This window comes from Brachycentrus maculatus, unplaced genomic scaffold, assembly GCF_059751285.1.
Source record: "Brachycentrus maculatus isolate JH-2025_06_01 unplaced genomic scaffold, ASM5975128v1 h1tg000173l, whole genome shotgun sequence".
Taxonomy (NCBI): Eukaryota; Metazoa; Arthropoda; class Insecta; order Trichoptera; family Brachycentridae; genus Brachycentrus; species Brachycentrus maculatus.
The window spans coordinates 2531215-2541782 of record NW_028280926.1 but is presented as its reverse complement, the minus strand read 5'-3'; the positions used below and the strand labels follow the sequence as shown (position 1 = coordinate 2541782).

General features: G+C 28.9%; 1 non-coding gene across 1 annotated transcript; it reads left to right on the top strand.

Moving 5' to 3' along the window:
* The first annotated feature begins 3847 nt into the window (after window positions 1–3847).
* On the top strand, window positions 3848–3934 carry TRNAY-GUA (transfer RNA tyrosine (anticodon GUA)). Its single transcript is given in 2 exon segments — window positions 3848–3884; window positions 3899–3934. It is a non-coding gene; the product is annotated as a tRNA-Tyr (tRNA).
* Window positions 3935–10568: the final 6634 nt, after the last annotated feature.

Below are 10568 nucleotides of genomic sequence, written 5' to 3'. Positions count from 1 at the left end.
AACCAAAGTCAGTTGCGTCAGCAAATATACGTTAAAACACATATATTTTACACGCTTACATTCATACACTATAATTAAAATTTATGTTTGTATGTATTTATAAATAACTTTTATATTAATTGAATAAAGAAACAATTTTTTTATTGTTGATGTAATTAATTTTTAAGACATTTTTACATTACTATCTTAAAATTGATTACGCTGATCTTTCCAATAAAAAGACTTATCTCTTGTGCTTGGAGAAGGACTTACACTTATTATTTATTATTTATGTTTGTGGGTGACATAATTTATTTGAATTTTTTATTGTGTTTTTTTCTTCTTCTTGAATCTACATGTATAAAATACATTTTTTTTACATTTTTTATATCTTAAATTTTGTTTATATCTGTACTAAGGTTATTGAAGTATTATGTATTAGTTAGGTCTGTTGGAATTGTTTGGTATTGGATGTTGGTATTTTAAAGTAATTTTTAACAGGTCTTTTTTATACAGTATCGTTTTTGAATGACTTAATAGTACTAGTATTATTGTACAATTAGATGATTGGAGTATTTTGGAGAGCTGGTTTTTTATATTTTGAGGGTAGATTAATTATACTTTAAATGTAATAAACTATTATTCGATATTCACCATTTCTGGTCCTTGTGTAGACTTTGTTTTTATGAGAAAATTGGAGAACGGAAATGAAGGATAATTTTTTGTTTGCCTTGAAAGATATTTAAAGCCGATGATGTCAATTCTTTTCTGACTTTATTGGTAATTACTTTAGATACAACTTTTTATCATAAAATATGTATTTTACTTATTTTCATGTTACCCTCTGAAAAATAAGAATAAGCTAACAAGATATTCTATGTCAATTGTCTTATATTAACACAAAACTTTTTAACCATATTTCGACTATGCCCGGAGCGGTAATTTTATAGCACATTTCGTTTCGTTCTTTGATATCTCAACAAAGATGAAAATCTTAGTATTTCCAGAGCTTGTGACCTATCACAGGCTGGGTTAATCGATCACTATAAACACGTGTAACATTCACCATTGTACCCATGATTGACAAGTGTACTACTCAATTTTTAAATTGAATTTATCCTTCAATTGACACCTTCTTTCACATGCTAAGTTATCGGCATTATTTATGGTTGAGTTGAGAAAGTTCCACGTTCCTAATATCACCATCCAAACATCGGTTAACCGCACGTTCGTCTGAGAGATTGCATTGGATTGCATTCAGTCTACTTTCATCCTTCTTTTGCCAACTCCATGCTTCTATTCCATTCGTTAGGGTTGGAACTAGGACTAGCTAAGCCAAATTATTTTACGAAAAATAAATTTTAGAAACAAAATTCTGAATGAATTGTTTTCTTTGCTCAGTAAAGCAACCTTTTTTTATCTGCCATATTCACATAAAACATATTCACGAAAATGTTTTATCTACTCTTGCACTAATTCAGTATTACCGTTCTAATTGCTCGAGAATGTGTGTGTTCAGTTGATTAATATTAAACTGTACAAATACTCAAGTATGAAAATTTCAGACTGTTTCGACAATGAAACGATTATTATCTGCAGTAATATTTAGTCTGAACTAATAATTACTTTACGTGATTTATAGCTATGACAAAACTTAGGGGTGGTGACTAATTATTCCTACAACCATGAGTTTTATTATAATTTCGATTGATATCTGTATTTATATTTCTGTTTTCACCATAATTGCAAGTCAATATGGGATTAATATTCAAATGGTGCACCCTTGAAATGACAACGTCCCAAAAACATTTTTCTGTGGCAAAATGAGTTGGGAAAGACTAATTACTAAAAGTACTAAATTCAATTCAAATAAATTGTAACGTATTTATGGTATATGCATATGTACAATATTTTGAGTGTGTCCAAATACTTGTTCACAAAATCTGGATTATCTCCAATTATAGGAGTTATTTTCATAATATTTTTTTGACATCTCATCAAAGATGAAGAAGAATATGGAAGTCTGAGAATTTACGGGGCTGACGACCGTCATAGGCTGGTTTAAGTGATCACTTTACACACGTGTAATATTCACCAATTCTACCCATTATTGACAACCACACTACTCAAATTCTTGGAAGTTCTATATATATGAACCAAATAAGAAACCTTGTTCTTGAATCACTAGAACTTCACTAGAGACATCTATTGGTGACATGTAAAGATGTTCTTCACGAAGCAGAAACTCTTATATTAATAAAGAGCTTCTTTCCATCTTACCAATAGATGTCTCTAGTGAAGTTTTAGTGATTCAAGAACAAGGTTTCTAAATTGGTTCATATATATAGAACTTCCAAGAATTTGAGTAGTGTGGTTGTCAATAATGGGTGGAATTGGTGAATGTTACACGTGTGTAAAGTGATCACTTAAACCAGCCTATGACGGTCGTCAGCCCCGTAAATGCCCAGACTTCCATATTCTTCTTTATCTTTGATGAGATGTCAAAAAAATATTATACATATGTACATACATATCTTCAATGTAATTTTTTTCATTTCATTTTTAATTTAATTTTTGCTTCGGTAATGCCATTAAACTTAGTAAAATTAGTGGCATTTATTACGTTAAACTTGAATAAATTTTACCATAAAATGACTGCCGAATCAATTAATAAAAAAATTATAAGCACTAAAAAAAATATAAGTTCAGTTTTACGACGTTTGAGTTTATCTTTTAGGTACTTACTGAAAAACACATGTTTTTTTTTTTTTAAAAAAAAGACATATATTTGTACATGTGTGTTTTTAATATAACAATCTATAGAGCCTCTTTTATAGAGAATGTCTGCAGGTGGAACAGTATGGATAGAAGGTTGATTTAAAAAAAACGTCACAAATACACCCAGACTAATTAATCATTAATATTTATTTCACAATATTTTGAGTGTGTTTAAATACTTGTTCACAAATCAGGGTTTCTCTACTTAAGAGATATTTTTACATTAAAAAAATCTAATAAATAGATGAAGAGAGAATGGAAGTCTGGATATTTAGAGAGTGTATGACTTATCATTGGCTGGTTTACTTTAGCTAACCAGCCTATACTAGGTCATAAACCATGTAAATACCAGACTTCCATATTTTTCTTCATCTGTGTTGAGATGTGAAAAATATAAAAGTATTTTATTAATTTAATCCATTTTTTCAAATCGGCAGAATCGAACCCACGACGCTGATTTCGCAGGCAAGCGTCTCACTAACTACGCCACGGCGCCTTTTTTATTTATCATACGCAAGCTTGTATGAGTACGCATATGCAACCTCAAGCGCCCTAGCTATTGGTGATATTCTCACTTACTTAATCTTCTTTCTTCTTTCATTTCCTATCTCATATTATATTTTGTCCGCCTCCGTAGTGTAATGGTCAGCACGCTTGGCTACCGTTCTGGAGGTTCCGGGCTCGATTCCCAGGGGGGTCAAATAAATATAAGTGATTTTTTCACTGTAATACTTATTCAATATTACCCTGGACTGGTACCTGAAGCGGGGGGCTAAATACCTTTCCTTCATGTGTAAACGATCAAGATAACTCTGCGTTTATATGACGCAGTGCCCTATGCACCATTGGGGTACGGATAAGGGTTTTATTTTTATTTATATTATATTATAGCAGTTATGTTCTTCATAAAATAAATCGCTATAGAACTGCAACTCTTACAAAATCTTTGACTTGATATAATATAATGTACTGAACGATAATGTACTTTCTAAAATTGAAGCGTTCGTAGCAAACTGGATTGACCCAGATAACATGTTATTACATCAATTTTGCTGCTTGAAATAACTGTTTCCACTCACCGTCATGCATGCCTTCGATAGCTCAGTTGGTAGAGCGGTGGACTGTAGAGTTAAGCATTGTAATCCATAGGTCACTGGTTCAAATCCGGTTCGAAGGAATTTTTTGGTAAATTTAAAAAAAAAAAATATATATAAAAATATTTATTTTTGTCTAACGTTATTAGACCTAGAATAGAGTTTTTCTGCAAGGGGCTTTATACCTAATTTATGCTACGTTATCTTGGTCGTAAATTATGGGTAGATAAAGGCAATGAGATAAATCCTATGGATTAGTCTAAAGTGGATTTGGGTCGTATTCCCGAGACCCGAATTCAGGAATATTGAAATCCTGAATGGAATCTATGAATTAAAATGGGGATAGTAATTAAACCACCATTGTTTTATATTTTCATGATTTTTTTAAACATTTAATTATAATTTCTTTAATTGATTCAGCAGTCACTTTGTGGTAAAATCTATCCAATCTGAATTCGTGTTTAACATTGTATAAATTAGTTAATTCTATCCATTTTTAATTAAAGTTTTTCTGAATTCACCAACCATTTAATAGATAATGATTTACAAATTTAACCACAATAACGTAGAAATCATACAAATACTTTATACGAAAAGCCATAAATTGTAACATGTTGAAACAATAGAAATTCATAAAAATATAAATATCAATAAACCCATAATTAACAATATGACAATGACTTAAGCCTACCCCCTATTGTCTATGCTCCCACTGATAATAAATAAAATAAAAATAATAATTATAATTAAATAAATAAATACATAAAAATAAGAAACAGCTCCCACCCCCTTTTCCACGTCCCAAGGACCCAACTCTAAAATGTAGAATAAGCTTTACATACGGTGTATGAAAACGATGCATCGAAACACGTATCGCAGTAGATTTTAAGAAATAGTGGTATTTTAAGTAAAATTTCAATAAAAAAAATTAAATACAAAACTCAATAACTAACGTAAAAAATTAAATAACAAATAAATATGGTTTTCTTGTAATAATTAATTGCGAGTTGCGAATTGCGAATTAAAATATGATAGTTTCAGTCCAACCGCTATAATAATAATAAATATGAAAAATAATACTTCATAGGCGCTTCACTATCATTAAATTAAGAAAAAGGAGGCAGTGGAAATAATTTATGAAGTAAATGTATTTTCTGTTTTTTTTTTCTAAAGATCACTTAATTTCTTGTAAATGAAAAAAAAACTTTTTTTTACCAAACCACTTGAATTTTATTTATTTTATTATAACGACTAGTTTCGGAAGCTATGCTATCCTCTTCAGGTCTAAATATAAACATATTGAGACCTGAAGATGAAAAACTGTCAAGTGGTATAAAATAAGTGTTTTTCTTTTACAGTTTCATCATGTCTTACCACAAATTGAATGTCGAAACAATAAATAAAACTCACTATGACTTACTACTGGCGAAAGAGCATACCACGCCATCGGTCCAATATGGTCAAATAAGATTGACGTATGACGCCATTTGCAAAAATTATAACATCTTTCGATAGGGTGATAGTTCTCAGTTGTGATCGAATCTGGTTCATATTTTGGATAACCCTGAAACGAGAAGGCAAACAGCTGACTGTTACGAGGCATATCTCAAAGACCAAAAAAACTTTTGTTTGTGAATTGGGTAGGGATGTTATTATCTCTCGTATTAAATTGACTGGAATTTCACAAACAGAGGAAAACGAATAACGTGTTCTCGATTCTGCTTTATCCCATAAATTCTTAGCTTAGCTTAGCTAAGCTTACCGTGATACCAACTTGAAGTGGTTAACTAGATGTTTAGATTTCTGGAGTTATTTGCACAAGGAACATGGAAGTTCCATTCGACGTCAAGTATCTTATCCCGAAAACGTTTTCATAAAAAAGAAAACTTTTTCCAAGTGAAAAAAGCATCTGATTGAAAACTTCAAAAGATTTTTTCTAGAAAATGTAAACAAACAGTATTGGGTCTCAAATATCACGGAAAATGAAATTCCATTTTATAGACCAATACATGAAATATGTTAACATACGAGTAAATATGTATATGAGTAGTCCATTTGCAAATCACGTTTTATTTATGAAGAAATTAATTGAGAAAAATAATATATAATAATAATATATAATATACATTGGAATTCTATTATTTATATATTTTTATAGAAAAAATCTTTTAGAGGCATTAAATTTAATGTGCCAAGAGCCAGGTAATTTTAGTACGTTTTTGACGCTCGATTTCTACGATTTGCACGATTTTGTACGAGTCACTAGACTACTTAGTAAGTTTACAGTATCTTAGGGATTTTCAAAAGTGAACTGTCGATCGTCATTGCGAATTTTGCCAGAGTATTGAATTTTATTACTTTTTTAACGAGTTTTGGCAGATTATGCTGATCATAGACGTTAATATTTCTTCTACTGATTGCCACCATTGACTAAAAAACTTAACATAAAGTGGTTGGCAAGTGAACTAATCATACATATATTAACTCTCCATTTTTTTACATTTAACTTTTATCTTCTTCTAATGGTACATAGGGCACCGCATCGTGTATAAACATTGACTTCTTGACCGTTAAATACATGAAGGAATGGCGATTAGTCCTTAGCCTGTCCAGAGATACGTTTAAACATATATAATTACTCTTTTATGGAGAGGCACAGCGAATCGAAATATAAAAGTTCTCCATATGTATAAATGATTCAAATGTATTATGTTATAAATAAAAATGTAAGTATATTAAAAGAATTTTTTATTTATTAACTATCACGCCGATTCCCCGAAGGGGTAAGCAGAGAGAATTGATCGCCACACCAATCTGTATATGCAAACAATCATTGCCTCTTTCACATTCATGCATCTTCTCATACATACCTGTCGATTATTCCGACTTCTGACCTGACCACGAAAGTATTTGAAATTCTTAAGCAGTCAAATTGACTTCCTTTTTTTGCATTATATACTCATATTATATATTAACATATAATTGACACGTCAATGTTAATACATGCCCTAATAATAATTTCACAGTATACAGTATCCACGCTCGCACGCATTAAATTTTATTTCGTTACTATCATCAACATTTTTTTTTAGTTTTCTTTAAAGCGTTAGGTAAAATTTACTTGAAAAATATTTTAATCTTGTATCAATTATCTCAAAAAATCAATTTATTATCCCTTTTTCTTAAGAAAAAATGAGACATACGAATATAAAAAATATACTGTCTACTTGCACATTCACGATTTGAAAGGATAGATATCTGCCCTGAAGTTTGAATTGGAAGAGATTTTTTCACTTGAAATATGAACTTTTAATTAAAAATTATATTTTTACGAATCATGGGTGTAAATGTTCCATAGGGTAAACGATTATCACAAATACCAGACATTGATAGATTGTAAGCCCTTCTACATATATTCTCACCTTAATATATTTTCTCACATATGTTGAGAATTGAGATATCAATAAAAAAATATTTTAAAAAACTCTGAAGTAGAATATAACTCAAATTTGTGTAAGACTAAGAAATATTCTAAATGTTGTTATGAAAAAAATATTTCATAAAACTTACATTTTCATTTTCCTATCGGAAAACTTTTTTAGTCACGTTAAGATGTCAATAAAAAAAAATATATGTTTTATACGACTAGTATACAAGCGTGTTTTTCCAAACTCAAAAATAATAATGCTGTAAAACTTGATATAAAATAAGCTTTCAAATTACGTGATGAATTTTATAAGAAGGCTCTACTAAACAGGAAGTAGTATCAAAAGTTTCCATAGAAAGTCCTTGAAATTGTTTTATTTGATATATTCTTATCATTTTGCAACCTCCAGAAAATAGGTTCTACTTTCCTTGAAACCGAATAACATAATTTGACACTGAGTAATGACATTTAAAATTTCCCATATTTTTAAATCAAAATCAGTTCAAGGTTATTTCCTTCAATGCTACGGTTCCTTAACCTTTGATTGATGACAAACTCAATTGTTCTGATATAAAATTATTATATTACATGCTAGGACATATTTAACGGTCCAATAAACGCGAGGTGTTCTAAATAGCTACTATATTTCCGAAAAATGTCAATAACATGTATGAGACGTATATTATACATATGTAATTAATAAAGTGAATGATATAATAAAGTGTCAACCACATATCCGTATTTTTCCACATAAAATTTATTTGACCAGTGACTGGGTTTCATCGTAACCGAAATTAATCTGGTGATCAGTCTAAGGTCAGTCTGAACTTGTCTGATGATGTCGTTTACGTCAAAACCCGGTCACTGGTCAAATAAAATATATGTGTAAAAACTATATAGTCGTTATTGTATTGCATATATATTAAATGCAGTTAGAAGTAAGTAGAATAAATATTAGCACAAAACTTATTGCAATATAATAAAACGAATAAAAATAGGAATTCAAAATACTTCTTAAAATAGAAATTATATGTTATCATCACCAGGAAACTCGTTGAATTTTTCATAAAACAAACCCTCCAGTTCTTACCAAATTTTATGAAATGTAGAAGAGGCAAAGAATGTTTGCAAAGACAGAGTGGTGTGGCGTTCGATTCTCTCTTCCTACCCCTGCAGGGAAGCGGCGTGATGGTTAGTTAGTTAGTTAGTTTAAAAAAAAGTTGTGCGATCGGATTCATACTATTTCATTCATTCTGATACAACCGTTTAAAATATTCATTACATTTGTTGAAATTTTAGCTTGATTAAAAGAAAATTGTTTTCAAAATGTGAATAAAATCCATCTTACTTCACATTAAACCTATATAAATATTTACAATTTCCCAAAGGAGAACATTTTATATTAATTTTTGATTGTTTTCATGCGATGTTGATTGACAGGATTTAATATATACGTTTCTCTTTTGTTATAACAAAGTCTGTAATATTTCAATGCAGTATATAATAATTACTTTAAATTAATCCATGTTTTGTGAAGAAATTGTTGTATATGCATATGTCTAATTTCTATTTGATAAAAAATAATTACCAAATATTCATTAATCTTCTTTCCAGTATCATTAACCTCCTCACAATACTGATCGATAAACCGTTTTAAAATGCCAAAGTCGTTAAAATAAAGGTCCAGCAGTAATATAAAATTTATCTTCACTTGACTTTTCTGCGAAGATGGGATCTTAATAGACCCCCAGGAGAAAACGAAAAACGACTTTAAATTTTGCTGTCGGTGAACTGATTTTCTGTTTATATATATATATGTATATATATATATATATATATATATATATATATATATATATATATATATATATATATATATATATATATATATATATATATATATATATATATATATATATATATATATATATATATATATATAAATATAAATATATATATATATATATATATATATATATATATATATATATATATATATATATATATATATATATATATATATATATATATATATATATAAATATATATATATATATACATATATATATATATATATACACATATATATATATATATATATATATATATATATATATATATATATATATATATATATATATATATAAATTATAATGTATATATTCATTGTTATCGACATCATTAACTATCGTTGTCGACTGTGTCGATAACGACAACGAAAACAAGGTTATACAACACCAGCGACAAAACTAAATATTATAGTTGTTGTTTTACTATATAAAATTCCATTAAGAAATATCAATACAAAATTTACATCCAATATGACACACGTTTTTTGGTGGAAAAAACATTAAACGTGGACTATTATGCAATACAATCCGCTCCCGTTATCCATTAAGTCAATAAAAATTAAAACTAAAGAGCTATTTATAAATGGATAATAGAAGTTGATAGATCTGAAAAAGATCGTATGATGCAGCCAAAACACGAGAAAACTCAGTAAGGAAACATATAAGTAATTATTAATTAATTAAATGAAGCAATTTGGAACGAGGAAATTAATTCATTATAACGTTATTTCTTATGAAATGTAAGATGAAATATAAAATAATTACAATAAATAAATTCATACATATACAAACAAAGAAGCATCTGATATTCTATCGCAAATAAGTCTATTTTTGTAACGAAATCAGTCGTTCGGTAATTCCGTGAAAACACTTAACAATCATAGAGAAAATAAATAATTAAAATTCAAAATTTGTCTCTGATTTTCGTTTAATAATTCCGCCATTTTATACGCATCAATAAACAACGAAATTGGTTTTAAGGGCAAAGTTAAACGATATTCAAATAATATTATTATACCAAACTTGACAAGTCTCGTTTTTCAGAAGGGAATTTGGTTGAACTATTAACATATTGCAGGCCAGATTATTTTGATCCGGCCATTTCTGTTTCGAATTCTCTCTTAAGTACTTTAAGCCCCTTATAAAGCACAAATTTTGAACTTCGACCTCGAATCTCTAATATTAATTTCCTTTGGCAAGTGCGCAGTACTTTCATTGCTAACAGCGACCTTATTTGGGTTATGGGCTAGCTTTCGACTGGCTTTTGCTTCTCTTACCATGATTATGTGTATTACGATCAATTGTCCTTCATAATAAACAATATTTAATAAATAAAATGAGTAACTTTTTTTGTAAAAATATCCCAAATTTAAACAAACCAATTTTAGGGGTCGATGAAACGAGGTATTATAAAAAACCATAGATAACCTTATACCCTTA